The sequence below is a fragment of the Prosopis cineraria genome, unplaced genomic scaffold (genome assembly GCF_029017545.1).
Source record: "Prosopis cineraria cultivar Desert tree isolate PC_DT_omini unplaced genomic scaffold, ASM2901754v1 PC11, whole genome shotgun sequence".
Classification (NCBI taxonomy): domain Eukaryota; kingdom Viridiplantae; phylum Streptophyta; class Magnoliopsida; order Fabales; family Fabaceae; genus Prosopis; species Prosopis cineraria.
In genome coordinates, this window is record NW_026555342.1 from 41718768 (window position 1) to 41736103 (window position 17336).

Consider the following 17336-nt stretch of genomic DNA (forward strand, 5'->3'; position numbering starts at 1 on the left):
AGTTTCCTCATTGAACAAGTGAAAAACTAGCTAGGTTCAAGTCTTTCATTGAACTAGTAGGACAGTCTCTCTTTAAACAAGTAGGACAAGATACATAATGAATCTAGGCTGACCATCAAGCTTTGATGGAAGCCTTACCATATAGATTTAATTATCTACTCCTTCTTAAGTAAAGTCTCACCCCTTATGATCATGCAATGCATAGATATGTAATAGCTCATGGCATGCAAGTATTCACTACTCAAACATGCTCAACCATCTCATTGTACTCACATTTAATACACATCATCTAACTCCACAACACATATGTCATTAAACTCCTATATCACACAATCATTGAACTCTACTTAACATTTAATGACATAATTAAACTTCACATCACAATTACTCATGGAACTCCCATAGAACACAATTTCATTAAACTTTTCACTTCTCAAATCATTGAACTCCATTAACAAGTAGTCATAGAACTCCACATATCACTCAATCATTGAACTCCTAATAACATACACATTTGCTGAACTCCTCAAACATCACATCATATGACTTCACAAACATAATTAGCACTTTTTACACATCAAGTCATTAAACCTACTTAACACAAAATCATTGAACTTCATTAACAAACCACATAGTGGATTTTCAAGAAGACCATGCCACACTTGCATTTTTATTAAATTTCATACATTTTAATTATTAAGTATAATTCAATAAATTAATTCACACACAAAAGTATAAGGAAGAATTTCTCCAGTTACCTCAAACCTTTGAAAGGTCAAAGGTTTTACCCCTGAAATACTCACTCTTAAAGCTTCCACGAATTTTGAATGATGCTAAAAGATCTCTCTACAATCATTTACAATATAATTTATCAATATCCATTTTTGGATTATTTGTTTCTACTATTAACTCAAACATTTCTTCACTCCTAAGATTCATTATTTGCTCATATAAAAGTACTAATAAGGTTTCTCAATTTCTTCTAACTCACATGAATTTCATTAGTTTCTTTTAACTCACTCTTAAGAAAATTGGCTATGTGCCATAATGGATGGTACAAAGAAGCCTTCCCGGGTGTATTAGTACACATATTGAAGGTGAATTACCTAATTGTCCACTAAATAAAGAACTAAACTCTAGCCTAAAATGAGTGATTTGAAAATCCCTTTTTTGAGAAATTGGAACTCTAAAGATTAGTTGATATTGAAATCATTATCTTCTTAATGATTAACCAAATTATGGCTCCAACTCCCCTTGACTAAAATTACTGTGGAGTTCAGACAGCTATCCTAAGCCAATTAACCTAATTATCTCAACTCCCTAAGTCGTAGGCTAAAGCCTTTAGTTTCATTTCACTAATTGGTATAAGAATTAGTCAAATGTATCAATTAAATCCCCCTTTGTATGCCATGGCCTTAACCACTTATGAGCAACCATAAAACTATGTCAAGTTACTCAATTTCGCAAGTATCAACATCATAAAATTATGCAACATCAACGCAAACAATTCACTAAATGAAAAACGTAGGTTTATGCATTTAACACTTAGTGGCCAAAATTGTCCATGAGCAAACAAAAAAGAAAATAATGTCACAATCCTATTCTCTTTACCAAAAAAATTGAATTCACATTGGAATTACTAGGAAATGATAATCAGACCCTGAATGTATCTAATCATCAACTGAAAATAGAAGAGAATGGAAAACAAGGAAAGCTTAGCCATATCTCCTAATTCATCCTTCATCTTCTTCTCTCCAGGATTCTACTAAAGAGTGTAGTCATTCATCTTCAACTCCATGAAATCTTGGGAGCTCTTAGCATGGCTGAACCATATTGCAACTTGGATGAAAATTTAAAGCTTGGACCTTGTGAAATTGGTAAGGAAGGGATGAGCGAGTGGAGAGAAGAAGAAGAATGGTGTGTCTTGTGGTGCTTTGAGTGAAGAAGGATAGAGAATTGAAGCTGGCCGAATTGAAGGAGATGAAAAACAATGAAGAACTAGTGAGAGAAAATGTGAAATGTGTATGGATGAAGTGAAGTGTAATGTTTGATATAAAATTCTCTCCTTATTCAAATTGGAATCAAATCTTAATTAATTAAAACAAAAAAGTGAAAATGTAAGTGGATCCAAATTACATGGAAGAGGCTTGTAAGGTGGCATCCTTTTGGCTTGTATATGATTTCAAAGTGTGTTAATTTAATTCCATGCTTCATCTACAATTTAATTAGATCTACCCCATTGAACGGCAGCAAATCACACATAAATGACCAAATTTTACTCCTAAAAGCTTTGACCACCTTTGTCCAATTGATAAACGTGCACATTTCATCTATGTCTCAAAATACACATAATTTAATTTAATAAAATGTCACATCATAAAATATAATTAAAATGTAGAATTATATTAATATTTAGTAGGGAAAATTTAGTAAAAAATTAAAGTATTTGGTGAAAAAAATTTATCCGAAGCTCATGTACAAATACAAACTCAAAATTAGGTCAAATGAACACAATTGAAAAAGTCAATAAAAGTGTTGACTTTTATTTAATTACTCCCAAAAAAAAAAATTTGTAAAAATAATTTGACCACTCTTCTTCTACACTTGAAATATCTTTTATCAATTTTTCTTGTACATTTTCTCAAAAGTTCATTTTGGACCAAAATACTCCTAGTACACAAAAACCTAGACATTTAGGCAAATTTCAAATCCTAAAGCAATATGAATGCTCTTTGAGCTAATAACACATAATTAATTATTTTAATTATCATAGAAATGTGTGCATATTTTCTTTTGACTTCAAAGAAGTTATTATTGTAAAAATTTAAATTACACATTGGTATTTTGTAAATTTATTCTAAGTGTTCCACATAGCCATAATTAGAACCCTAATATTTATTATGAATGATTTGTCTGTTAGAAGGAGTAGAGCTTCTTGTTGATGCTATTCTATATTTGGAAATGCTATTATAGCATTTTCAGGAAGTCATATTTTCAGGGGAGGTTTTATGGAAAGTTTTACAAAAATATTAAATCTTTGTTCTTGTTATTCATGTTGAAAATAATTGATTTTGTTGTCAGATATCTTCATGGGTTATTAGAAATTAGAGTTTATTAAGTTAAGGCATTTAGAATATGGGTTTCATTCCTGCATTTCATGCCAATCACGCCTTATTTTGAAGACGTGACAGATGGTTTTTATCTATTGCTCATTTGATTGTTATTACTGTTTTGTTATGGTTTAGGTTTGTGTGTTTAGTTTTACCGTATAGGATTTCGAGTGGTTTCTTCTCTTTACTGGCTTCGACTATTAGCGTGTGCGGCACATTTTTATGATTAATAAAATTGACTTGTGTTTTGGCTGAAACGAAAGAAAAGAAAGAGTCGTCTTATGGTGATGCAAGTTATGATTAGATTTAAGGAAATAATCATTTAGTCTTAATTTTGCTTGAGGAAATTGTTTTATCGTCTGTTGTAGGTACATGTTGTGTCAAGCTATAGAAATAATAACTGTTAATTGTAGCATGATTAAGACAAATTCTCTCATTATAATTGCATGAGATTTTAGTTCAATTAAAAATAATGACGACATTTTAATATAGTCTTGCATTATAAAATGATTTTTGCCATTGTGAATGCATAAACCTTGTTATAAGCTTAAAGAACTGTCTTTTCAAGTTAGTTTGAACATGAAACAAAGTATGTGATTGACTCATTTATGTAATTTCAGAAATTTCATTATTCATTTTATATATCTAAAGTCTGGAACTATTATTACACACATTAATTTGATTATAAGCTTCTAACTAGACCATATGGCCATAAACTCTCACGCCAATTAGAATAGTACTTTGGCTTTTTGCACAGGGTTGTAGTGATAATATATATATATATATGGACTTTAAAGGTGGTGTATAGACCATGATTTACTAGTGAAAAGTTTTAGTTTGATTGTTGTATATGTTATGATTTGGTTTGAGCATGGAGAATGGCTATTCAATAATATTTTCCTAAAGAAGATTTCTAATAATCTGGTTGTACATAAAGGTTCATGTTTCAACTTGAAAAAAATTGATCAGTTAGGAATGATTTTGCATGATAAATTTATATGTAAAATCTTAAATGTGTAGATTATATTTTTAGTGTACGAATTTGATTTTTGGCCTCATTTTGCTTGAGATAACACTTTGATGCTTAAGTTTGGTTTGAGCTTAAGCAAGTAGTTATTTGGCTTGACTTACAAGTTAATTGAAAATATTGTTCTTGCTGTATCATAAACACATGGCTTTCAATTTCATGTGACAAAATGATCATTGCATGATTATGATTGTATATGCCAAAGATTAAAATATTGTCATTGATATAAATTCAAATGGATTTACTGTCATTTTTCCTAGAAAATATTGTCTGTAACTAAGCCTGAAAGTAATCATATCATCATGAATTATTATAGATATATTCTTGGCTGAAAGCATATGTGCATTTTATTTTAGATTGAGAAAATCAATTACAAGGATGTATTTCACTGTTTCTGGCGCCTCTTAATGTGTTGAAGAGATTGTTTGACTTGTTCTGTATCCAATAAATAAATAAAGAGAAAACATGGAGGAGATCAAATAGATAGATGAAATTAAAAACTTGCTATAACACGAAATAAATAAGGAGTATGATCTTTTGAACATATTTAATTAATGCTTTGAACCATAGATCCTTTTATAACATCCTTGTACAGTTTTTTTTTTTTTGCCAGCTTTTTAATGCAATTGTTTTTATTGACAGTTCAGCTATGGACGAAGTATTATAGGTTGTTCCAAGGTTATTAGGAGTCATTTGCCATAAAATTAAGAGATATGATGCTTTGAGATGTATTTTATTTCCAGATTGCGATCTGTTTTCCCAAAAAACATAAAAATTTTGACGTCGATATTGATGACGACATATTCTCCTGTAGAAAATGCGTGTATTTTATTTCCAATGAAAAGTAATGACTATTTTGATTGAGTTCTCCATTATAGAGGGGTTTTAACATAAGAGAAAGCATATGTGTATATTTTCTCCATCAAAAGAGCACAAATGTAAGTGTTGAATTCTTAACTCCATCATGGGAGCAACACATTTTAAAATTAAAAAAATTATTAATTATTATCTTTAATATATTTGAACAAAACAAATTTTGAAACAGTTTAACAATATAAAATATTAAATATGGCTCTAATACCAAGATAGGAAGTGGGATCTTGCACATAAAAATCACAGTACAAAAACTTGAAATTTTATTAATATAAAAAGAGAGGCACGGGGGATGCTTACAATGAAGGAAGTGGCACAAGAAAGGATGAAGGAAAATACAAGTGAGAGGTAAGAGGGATTAAGTACAAGAGTGAGAGAGGTAAAAAGAACTTGATGCCTATAAGCGTCAAATGCTTTAGATTTATAGAACTTCAAAATTCCTTAGTTACTAAACTCGAGTTACTTTTCTTACAATTGTGTTGGGTTAATTTTAAGTTTTACATGTGATTTCTTTTCTTTTTTGCTTTTTTCTGCCATAAGTGTCAGCTTTCCCATGACTTCTGCTTTTCCTTTCTTCTTTTGCCTTTTGCTTTCGGGTTGTCTTCTTGCAGCCTTTTTACTCTTCTTTTCTTTTCTGGTTTCCATCTTGCTTTTTCTTTCTATTTTTGTCTTTTATAAATTTTTGTATCTACTTTTTTCTATGAGTCACGAGCTAAAATTTTTCGTAATCTGCTCATTAAATGTCTTCTTCTAAATCTATATCTTCTTTTTTTTGTGTTGATGACCCTACATTTGAGGCCCTTGTGAAGCTTGTGATGCCAGCTCATTTAAAAGAGAGGCCTATTCTTCTTTTATTTTAACTATTGTCAGTTGTGTCATTATTTTATTTTTTTTTGTTAGGAAGGATGTAAATTACATCACCTTTTGCTTTATTTGTTGTGGAATATCATTTTGAATTCTAGTAATCCACCTAGTGACTGCTTCTTTAATGGAAAATCTTTCTATATATTTGTCCCACCATTTTATTTTAAATCTTATGACTAAGTAAAAAATTGTAGGACACGGCTGTCTTTCATATACCATTGCGAAGCACCAGCTCATTTCCCATAGTACTTGCATATGATAAAAGTACCGAAAAGATTTTTCTGTTTCTTTAAAATCAGTTTTTTCTTTAAAATATTCATACCCCTCTGCAGTAACTGGAGGTAGAATTTTTTTTACTAGTTCAAAAATATGGAACCCACTCCAGAAACCATTTTGAAAATTTGTTGGGACACTTCTAGTCAAACCAAAAAAACTAAGAATGATTATAATTTCTGTAATATAAAACATTGTACCAAGCCTTTTTATAATCATAATAATTATAGACTTGTCTTTATAATTTTTAAAAACCTTTTTCCTGTAAAAGGAGAGTACCCCAAGTGGTGAGAATTAATACTTTAAATATCTTTATCTGACTATAAGGATTGCCGTCTTCAACTTTATGTTCAATTCTAATGGCTCCTGATGCCACTAGAATGAATTCATAATACTCTCTATCTTTTTTCAAATTGTTTGGAATAAAATTCCACATTTCTTTTTTTTCGATGAGGAGGAAATATTGCCTATATAGTTTCAACAATAGAATTCCATTTAAATTTAGGTTCTATAGGGTAAATTGTCATGATATAGTCTTTAGGAATATATTGACTATATACATGTTGTTCAAACTGTTTATTGGCTTTTGATGATGTGGCTTGTTCATATATTTGTGGCTTTCAGGACTTGTCTGATACATAATCGTCTATAGTCATAGGTCTATTTGGCTTTAGAGGGGTGAATGGCTATATAGCTATACCTTTTGCTTGATCTTCTTACTCATTTTGAAAACCTTTACTTTTTTCATGTAAAAATTCTCTTGCTAGAAAATATGGTAAAAAATTTTCTTTTCCCTTTATAAACTCTATTTCAAAATCAAAACAAGATAAAATAGCTTATTATCTGGCCAAAATCTATTTTGACACCATATTTTTACCATTTTTTTATAAAACATCTTTTGCTACTTTACAATCTACTTTAATAAAAAAAATTGATTTATCAAATTATCTTGAAATTTTGTAACACACAAAATGATAGATAAATTTTTTTTTTATGGTGAAATATTGTTGTTGAGCCTTTGTCCATACTCTTGAATGGAATCTCACTATTTTTTCTTTATTTCCTTCTAATTGTTTTAGGTTACCTCCATATTTTATTTCTTTTACTATGTTTATCATTTTATTAGACTATTATGGTGGATTTTTCTATAGTCTTTTAAAAAGTAAAGCTATTTTTATCCTTACTTTTGGAAGGAAATTTACCACATAGTTCAAACATTCTAGAAATCTTTGTAATTGTTTTTTATCTATAATTTTTATATGTAATTTTATTTGAAAACTTGTCGGCAAACTCAATTACTTGACTACTTGGCTTAATATTTCCTTGATATATTACCATTCCTAAAAATCTGACTTTAACTTAAAATAGTTTCATTTTTCTAGCTGAAACTACCAAACCATTGGCTTTTATTATTTCATAAAATTAATTTAAATGTTTAAAGTGTTCTTCAATGGAATTGGAAAATATTAAAACATCATCAATATAAACTACGGTGAATTTATGATAAGGATTGAATATAATATAATGACCCTAAATTTTAAATTATATTAAATTAAATTAATTTTTCTTTCAATTAATATTTTATTTAAATTAATTTTATAACAAGTAGAGAATAGGAGTTTAAGTGAAACTCGTATTAGTACTTTCTTATAGGTTCAAAGTTTGAATTCTATTGGCAAAAATTTAATTTAATTTTGTTTAAATTATAAAACAATTGTGTCCTTTCTTATAATTTTTCTTGTGCCCTTTCTTATAATTTTCTTAGTGCCTTTCCTGTAATTTTCCTAAATTTTCTTAGTTCAGATTTTTCTCATTCCCGCGCGTGAAACAGTCTCTTAGTCGTTCCTTGTCTTCACCGCCATAGTTCTCCCCTGGCTCTTCACTATTGGTCTACTTCTCGAACTCTTCTCATCATTTTCCTTGCTTCACCGTCGACCTGTTCCTTGCCGTCAGCTGTGTCTTTTCTCCCCATCACGTTCTGCCGTTAGGGGTGTTGCCATCGTCGGATTTCTTCCTTGTCTGCCACCCTTGTTTCACTTCTAATCTTTTTACTTCATTCGAGGTGTGCAGGGCCCGTGTTTATGAGTAAGCTTCAACTTTCTCTCCTTCTCAGCTGACAACTTAGCGTGTGTATCGAGTAAGCTCGGGTTTTTCCACCCCCCCCCCTTCTTGTTAGTCTGTGATTTCTGTTTCTTTTCCTCTCCTCGTTCAAGCAACAGAGTCGAAGTTATTTTCCTTTCCTTCAATGATATCCGTCAATTGCGGTGTGGCTCAAGCGACGATAAATTTGGTTGAGGTAAGTTGCTAGTCATAGCAACATGAACTGCTCTCTTCTTCCCTCACCGAAGACGCATCCCTGCTCCTCTCATTGCTGTCATACTATTTTTTTGAAATTGAGTTGTAATTTCGGTTAAGGCTGTGCATGATTTTAGTTGGTGATAAACTGAATGTTGATTTTAAAATTAATGTTGGGTGATTATTGTGAACTAAATTTGGGTGCACACAATATATTTATAGAAATGCTTGAATAAATTTTTTTAGAAATGACGTTGCTAAATTGGTATAGTTTACCTTGGAGAAATATACATGTAAGAAGTGGCTTGGGCTATTGATTAAAATTTAAAAAAAAATTCTTAAATAGGAAAAAAAATTATATAGGATACTTGTATAGTATTTTATTGAGTTTAAATGAAGTAAAATAATAGTTGATATGATTTATGATTGAAATAAGATATGTTAAATAGCTTATTTGACTAAAGTATATTTGGATTGTTAAAATGCTTAAAAGAGTAATTTGGTAGAATGTAAATTGTTCAATTTTCATATTATCAGTTTTGAAATAACATGCGTAAGTGGTGATGATTTGAGTCATTAAATTAAAATCTTATAGTACCTAAGGTAGATTATGTTGAATTAAGTGATGATTGTGGCATTTCATTAAACTTTAAGAAGGTACAAGAAGGATGGAAATGTCTTCTCTTGCTTTAGTTGGGTTGTTAATAAATTACTAAATTGATAATAAATTTATTGATTGTACATTTTAGGTTGTGATGTTATTTTGAATTGAATTTAAATGCCTACCAAGTGCTTAAAAATTCTTTGATAAGTGATGTTAGAATCATGATTTATTTATTAGAAAATTTATAGAATCATTTGAGATATAAGTGAGAATGAAGTTGAAGAGGAGTAAGCTTTAGAATTATTGGAGAGTTTCTCAAGTGAGTGGACAGTGTCCCAAATAATTTCTTGCAGAGTATTAATAAAATTTCTTTATTTAAACTTGTGTATTATTCCTCCATAAATTGTATAAATATTCTTGTTAATTCTATTTTTATGATTTGTATAATTCTTCTTACTTACCTCACTTTTATATTAATTAGTTCATTATAGGATCTAATTTATTTTCATTAAAAATTATGCTATTGTTAAGGAATATTTGGATCTAGTACATTATTAACTAATTATTTATTATATGCATTTCTATTGTTTAAATTTTATAATTTATATGAGAGTGGTTAACATAGTGATTCATGCATGGAAAAAAATTTGAAAAGAAAATTTGATAGTTGAATTATATATTTTGAAAAGAATGATTTTCAATCAATGTTTTAATTCCATGCACACTCAATTTTAATTAGGAAAACTGAGTTCAGAATGTCGGATGCTAACAGTAATTTTATTAGCCCTTGGTGCATGATGGTACACCTAACTAGCGTGGTGCTTGTAAAAGGTGTTAGCCCTATGCACAAGCCAACACAGGTGAAATGGATGGATGTATATTAGTGAGCTTTGTGCCTACACTTGTTTCATGGGTTTCGTGCTTGCGCTTGTCTCATGGCTTCTAACTGTGCTTGATTATTTCATGCCTTTAAGTCACGCTTATTGTTTATTTACCTTCGTGAACTGTGTGTCCATGCTTTTTAATTGTTTTGGTAAAGTCTCACTAAAAGTGAATTTTTGGGAACTTATTATTTTTAAATTTATTCTATTAAACAAATGTTTGATCGTATATGATTTTATATGGTAAATTCCCTCCTATATTAGTTTTAAAAAATTATTGTTTTATATTAGTTATTCACAAACATTTTTTATATCATTTGAATTCTTTTTTTACATATTTTTATGAGTTGTACGATTCTTGATAACCTATAAAACTTCAAAATTATTGATTTATTTCAAGGTTATATTGTTGAGCAACTTGTCTTTTATTGTGAGTCAAAATATGGGTTTTAATATTCCCTTGATTTGTTGTAAACTAAATTTGATTAATTATTACTTTTACATGTTTTATGTAACATCCCAAAAATTAACCTAAGGTTAATTAAGTTAATTTAGAGCAAATGAAAAATTTTGGAGGAATATTTAGATATAAATAATTTTAGTTAGAAGATTATTATTGGATTTAATTTAGATTAAATCCTAAGTTATGATTTTATAGTAAATAGAAATAGTAATAATAATATTATTATAAAAAAAAGAAAGAAAGAAGAAGGAAAAGGAACATAAAAAAATTGAAAATTGAAGAAGGAGAATGGAAGTAATTTTTGCTTTGGGTTTTGAGGTATAAATAATGCTAAAAAAAAAAAAGAAACATGAAATGAAGAGACAGGCAGATAATTCGGCGTATGTAATAACAAAAGACAAAAGAGAGAGAGCGCGGGACCCACATAACTTTTAAAAGCCAACAAACCTTTTTGGCTTTTCATTTCCTTCCTCTTCCTTTTCATTTCTGCTTCCACACGGAGAGAGCGAGCGACACTACAATAGTAGGAGCTGATTTAGAGGGTGATGCTTTATAATAGGATACTTCAGATGAGATTTTAAGTATTCTAAAATTAGGTAAGTGTTCTAAATATATTTTTTAGTCATTTTTTCCCTGACACTGCAAATTCTGAGATTTTGGAAAATCTAGGGTTTGAAAGAGAGATGAATTTTTGATGAGTAAATCTGATTGTTGAAGTTGTTAGTAGTGTAATAAATATTCTAGAGTATAATTTTATTGATAGAATTAGAATTTGAGGCATTTAAGTTTATCCCTAGATCCCTATGGGTAGATTTTTGGTTAAATCTAAAAATATAAATTGATTTGTTGATATTTAGATGATTATTTGAAATGAAAAATAAATTATTATGGCTATAGAATAATAATTCTAGGCTTAAAATCAAGTTTGTAATTTTTGGGTATTTTTATGTGCGAATTTTTGGAATAAAAAGAGAAATTTTGATATTATAAAATTATTTGAATGAAATTATTGTGAAGGAGACTATTGAACCAAGTAGATAGGTTCAAATACATGAAATTAAATTTTAGAACTCAAGAGGCTAAGACTAAGGTCTTAAAAATAAAATAAAATAAAATAAAATAAATACTTAGGTGTTAGAGTATGAGTGAAAATTGTATTAATAATATTATTGATACATTGAGATATGATCAATTGTAGATTAATTTCCTTTTGACACCATTCAAGCTTTGGAAAGCTTTGGAAGTGTTGTAACTTGAGGAGTAACCTTTTACCTCTCAAAGGTTGAGGTAACCGGGGAAAAACTATTTTATGCATTTGTATATTCCTTAATTAATTATGTTGGTGAAACAAAAGAATATATATATGTATATGTCTAAATTTTGAAATGGTTGTTTGTAATGCATGTGGCTTGGTTAAGACTCTATGATTTATGACCAAGTTAATTGTGACTTGGTGTGAGTAATGAGATTGATGGTTGATGATTATGTATACATCTTTGATTATAAATCATGGATTATGCATAGTGATGAATTGTATATGAGCATATTGAGTGTTGTATGATGTTAATATGGTTTTATATGATAATATAAAAATTGATGCAAAAGGCATGATTGAAATATAATGATTCTTGATGTTTGTTGAGCAAGAAAGTTGATGAGCATGTGGGATAATTGTGAATGATATATGTGAGTTTTTGAAATGCATTTTCTCATGAGCATTATCATATGGCGGGAGTTTGCCTTAGTGAAGGAGTTAGCGGTTATGCAAAATCCATATGGTACTTAGCTATTAACCAATAATCCTAAGGGTTATAGTAGCTACTTACCTTGTAAGGTACTGTAGCATTGTTCCTATTAAGGGACTTGACCCTACTGGCCTACCTGGAGTTTTGGGTAGAGCTAGTTTTGGGTATGACACCCCATAGTATGTGATTTGGGAGAAACCGTGTTCATAAGTGAGTAAGATAACCCTGACCCGGTAGCCCCTTATGATATGATTAAGGCCTTGGGTAGTCTCACCACATGGACGATCCCTTTCGGTTGTTGGCCCACGGATTTCATGTTAGAGGAAATAAGGGGGGATATAAGGAAGAGATTGATCATGCATATTATTACTATCATGCTATTTGAGTGATTGATGGCTATGTTAAGAATATGATTATAATTGTAGAAATAAGAAAATGTAGTAATTATGCGAATAATGTATATGTGGCTATTTGTGTAAATTTTGTACTTGACTTTATTCTTAAAATTATTCATATGAGTTAAATGTTAATATGATTAACATGTTATTAAAATGATTGTTTGAATGGTCACCTTGATAAATTTATTGGCCACTTGCATTCATGATTAATTATCATGCATTTATATAACCTAGATGTACCTTAGTTACTGAGTGGTTGTACTCACCCATCTCTTTTAACATATTACAAAAGCTAGCTCATCTCAGAAGAATAGAGGAAAGGAGCAATAGGCCAAGTGATAGTAATCACTTCTGTAAGCCTTTCTCTTTTTATTTTGATATGTGTATTTAATTTATGATATTGTCAACTAGGTTTTATGTTAGGTAGAAATGTATTTTACACCTTAGGGAATGTGGTTGATGCTTGTGCTATATTAATGGGCTAAAATATTTGTACAAGTGGAAATAGTTAATATTTGCCTAATTAGATAACTGAATGTTATTATGGTCTTCCCTTGTGTTTTTGATGTCCAAGGGTGAGCAATTGATATTAATTATATATGAATGAAAAGAAAAATTCATGTATATGATGGGTTATTGATGAATAGATGATATATAAAGTATGATGATTAGGTAATAGTCATTGTGATAAATGTAATTGAGACATTGGTCCCCCACTGCCAGTTATGAAAGGGTTTGAGTGGCCAAGTGTTATGTTATAAATATGTATATATGTATAGTGGAGTAAGGCATAGAGAGAAAATAAAGGGGGAAGCTCTTCTCCCATGTTGATGTGTTTCCTTTATCATGCTTTCACATATGTTTAATTGAATGATATTAGTTCTTGAAAAATTTTAAAGATTTGGGATCCCTTTATATTGAATTGTTTGTGAAAGTACATGTTAAGAATTTATTTAGGTTAATCTCTTATAGGATAATCCTTTTGGGTTAGTCCTTGATTTACAATAATTAGTTCGATAATTAAGTCCTAATTTAGAATACCCTTTACATTTTATCTAAAAAATTTATTAGGATGCTGCTTATCGAAAAATTTCTTTGGTCTTAGATAATGCAATTAAACCCGCAACTGCTGTTAATTATTGAGGGGCTCTATTACTTTTTGGGCAGTGGAAGCATGCTTTAGTAATTTATTTTAATGTAAATATTCATTATATTATACAATGAAAGTTAGTGCTCCACGTATACCGTAGTTAGGTCCTAGTCTTATTTTATTGATGTGAAATCTGCCATTGTGGAGCAAAGCTCCTTTTTGGTTTAGCTAAAAGGTTTTGCTAAATTTTGGAAGGTCCTAATTATAGAGGAGGCTCTGCTAAAATTTCTACAAAATATTTAAAACTTTACCAACTTTAATTATATATATATATATATATATATGAAACTTGTTGATTAGTAGGGATTATTTATTGATATTTTATCTTAATATCTAGTTAATTAAGACTTATGGAATGTGAGTTTATGTCACATTCTGTATCAGTCATATTCTTAATATCGAGGTGTGACAATATCATTCATTATCTATTGACATTCTGATGGTGCATTCTTTAATCTAAATGACATTACATTCCATTCGTAATGGCCAAAAGGGGCTATGATGCTATTTTATATTTATCTTTTTTTGCAATCTAGATCTAATAATATCCAGATTTCATATCAAATTTTGAAAATATTGAAGTATTTGATAATCTTAGTAAATCTTTTTTATTAAGAATTGGATATATAATCCATCTTAAAACTTTATTCAGTGGCCTATGACTGCTCTAGGAGTGCCTCTTTCTATTTCTACACTATTTTGTACATAGAAAGCTAAACAACTTCAAGAAGACTTACTGGATCTTATTAATTTCTTTTCAAGTAATTGTTGGAGTTCTTTCTTATAATATTCTAACAATTCTTAATCCATCTATATAGGTCTAGCTTTTATTGGGATTTGTTTATCATTAAAATTATCTTCATAGGGTAATTCAACTATATATTTTTTCCTATTCCAAAAAGCATTCAAATGTTCAACACATATGTCTTTTTCAAATTTTTCTTTTAAACTATTTATTCTCTTTTTATTTGTTCATTTTCTATTTGCTCTTCTATTCGTTTATAATGGATTTCTTTATTAAGAAAATTTATTTGTTTTCTTTTTCTATATGTAGCATTTACTTTAAGTATATATTCTTATTTTAGAATTTTTATTTCTTTGACTATATGTGGTTTTACCAATTCAAAAATTATTTTCTTTCCTACTATTTTTGTTAGTATTCCTTCATAACTGGCTTTAAAGGGTAAAATCTGTTCTAAAAAAGGTGTGCATAAAATGGCGGGTTCACTTAAAGTTTTAACCAACATGAATATTTTTTGAAACATATTCCTTAGTTACAAACATGGGAATTTGTTAATTTATAATATATGTCTAACTTGGAATTATTGGTTGTTTCTATTTTCTCATAGGTTTTATCATAATATTTTGTTGGAATTAATCCTTACAACAACAACAACAACAAGCCTTTATCCTACTAGGTGGGGTCGGCTACATGGATTGCAAGACGCCATTGTGCTCTATCATTTATCAAGCTTTTAGGAATATTATTAATTAAGAGATCGCGTTCAACAACTTCTAAGAGTGTTCTCTTAGGCCTTCCTCTACCCCTCTTAATCGGACTCAAAGTTATATGTTCCACTCTTCTCACTGGTGCTTCCCTTGGTCTTCTTTGTACATGCCCAAACCATCTCAACCGATTTTCTACCATTTTTTCCTCAATAGGTGCTACCCTCACTTTTTCGCGTATGTGCTCATTTCGAAATTTATCTTTACGTGTATGTCCGCACATCCATCGTAACATTCTCATCTCTGCTACTCCAACTTTATGCTCTTATTGTCCTGTTAGAGCCCAACATTCACTACTATATAACATTGCCGGTCTGATAGCAGTGCGATAAAACTTTCCTTTAAGTTTATTAGGCACCTTACAGTCGCAAATAACTCCTTTAGCTTTTCTCCAATTAAACCACCCAGCTTGAATCCTATGTGAAATATCTCCACTGATTTCGCTATCATTTTGAATAATGGCTCCCAAATATCTAAACTTTTTCACTTGAGGTATAATTTGATCTCCCAATTTCACTTTTAAATTATTGTCAAATAGTCTCTTACCAAATTTACAATATAAATATTCCATCTTACTCCTACTCAGACGGAAACCTTTCGACTCCAATGTCCTCCTCCATAACTCAAGTTTGCAATTAACCTCTTCTCTTGTCTCTGCTATAAGAACTATATCATCCGTAAAGAGCATACATTTGGGAATTTCTCCTTGAATATGTTTCGTCAAAACATTTAGGATCAAGTTGAACAGATAAGGACTCAGAGATGATCCCTGATGAAGTCCAATCTTTATAGGAAAATCCTTTGTTTGACCACTAGGCGTTCTTATACTAGTGTTTACCCCCTCATACATATCTTGTATGGCTTTAATATAAGCAATCCGTACTCCTTTTTTTTTCAACGCTTTCCAAAGCACTTCTCTTGGTATACGGTCATAAGCTTTTTTCAAATCAATAAAAACCATGTGTAAATCTTTATTTTTACAACGATACTTTTCCATTAATCCCCTTAATAGATAAATTGCTTCTGTAGTTGATCTACCTGGCATAAAACCAAATCGATTCTCAGAAATACTTGTCTCCAATCTCAACCTATGCTCAATTACTTTCTCCCACAATTTCATGGTGTGGCTGATGAGTTTGATCCCTCTATAGTTAGTATAATTCTGAATATCTCCTTTATTTTTATAAATAGGAATTAATGTACTTCTCCTCCACTCATCAGGCATTTTCTTGGACCGTAAAATCATATTAAATAACTTAGTTAACCATCTCACCCCTTCTTCACCTAAACATTTCCACGCTTCGATAGATATACAATCAGGTCCATTGGCTCTACCATTTGTCATTTTTTTAAGAGCTTCCCTTACTTCCTTATCACGTATTATTCGATAGAAAGACAAATTTTGTTCTCCTTCACCAGTTACTAAATCCTCCAAGTTACTAGATGAACCCTCTCCATCATTGAAAAGTTTGGAAAAGTAAGTCTCCCATCTATTTTTAATTTCATCATCTGTAAGTAAAACTCTTTCCTCTTCATCCTTAATACACCTTACCTGTTCTAGATCTCTTGATTTTCTTTCCCTACTCTTGCCAATCTTATAAATGTTTCGTTCTCCTTCCTTCGTCTCAAGGCTCTTATAAAATTCTTCAAAGCTTTAGAACGAGCTTCACCTACAGCTCTCTTAGTTTCCTTCTCAGCCATACGGTACCTCTCCCAATTTTCCTCATTGATACACAAATGTATGGCTTTAAAACAATTCTTCTTATACTTAATTTTGTCCTGTACACTATTATTCCACCACCAAGTCTCCTTATCTCTCGGACCAGAACCTTTTGATTCTCCCAAAACTACTTTTGCAACCTCCCGTATCTTTTTAGCCATATCCTCCCACATGATGTTAGCACTTCCTTGAGATTCCCAAATTCCTTTATCCAAAAGATTTCGCTTGAAAATATCTTGCTTCTCACCTTTTAATTGCCATCACCTAATCCTTGGTGCTACTATTTGTCGACGTTTTTGAATTTTACTCATAATACACACATCAAGGAATAGGACCCTATGTTGTGTCGTAGAGCATCTCCGGGGATCACCTTATAATTTTTACAAAGTCTTCTATCTGTGTTCCTAACCAAAAGAAAATCAATTTG